The sequence below is a fragment of the Seriola lalandi genome, unplaced genomic scaffold (genome assembly GCF_002814215.2).
Source record: "Seriola lalandi dorsalis isolate HSWRI2012SDOR001 ecotype SW California unplaced genomic scaffold, Sedor1 jcf7180002053702, whole genome shotgun sequence".
In the NCBI taxonomy this organism is placed as follows: Eukaryota; Metazoa; Chordata; class Actinopteri; order Carangiformes; family Carangidae; genus Seriola; species Seriola lalandi.
This window is the reverse complement of record NW_019524255.1, coordinates 1-406: the sequence shown is the minus strand read 5'-3', so window position 1 is coordinate 406 and position 406 is coordinate 1. Positions and strand designations below refer to the sequence as shown.

At 50.0% G+C, this 406-nt stretch overlaps 1 long non-coding RNA gene across 1 annotated transcript in view; it reads right to left on the bottom strand.

Annotated features, from left to right (window-relative positions):
• LOC147819401 (uncharacterized) overlaps positions 1-353 on the bottom strand; it is a 3,841-nt gene extending 3,488 nt beyond the window's left edge. Inside the window, exon 1 of the long non-coding RNA XR_015436951.1 lies at positions 259-353. This is a non-coding gene — a long non-coding RNA (uncharacterized LOC147819401). The remainder of the gene's footprint in view (positions 1-258) is intronic.
• Positions 354-406: the final 53 nt, after the last annotated feature.

The following is a 406-nucleotide window of genomic DNA, read 5'->3' as shown; positions in this document are numbered from 1 at the left end:
GTCAGTCCGTCAGTCAGTCAGTCAGTCAATCAATCAGTCAGTCAGTCAGTCAGTCAGTCAGTCAGTCAGTCAGTCAGTCAGTCCGTCAGTCAGTCAGTCAGTCAATCAATCAGTCAGTCAGTCAGTCAGTCAGTCAGTCAGTCAGTCACCAGTCAGTCAGTCAGTCAGTCAGTCAGTCAGTCACCAGTCAGTCAGTCAGTCAGTCAGTCAGTCAGTCAGTCAGTCAGTCAGTCTTGTTAACCATCCATCATGTCTTACCTGTGTCAGGCTGCTTCACAGTGAACCGTCAGGACGAGGAGACTGACTGTTGAGGAGAGCGCGAAGAAGCACTGCACACTTTCTGTTTCACTCTTTCATCACGTGACCGGACACACACACACACACACACACACACACACACACACAC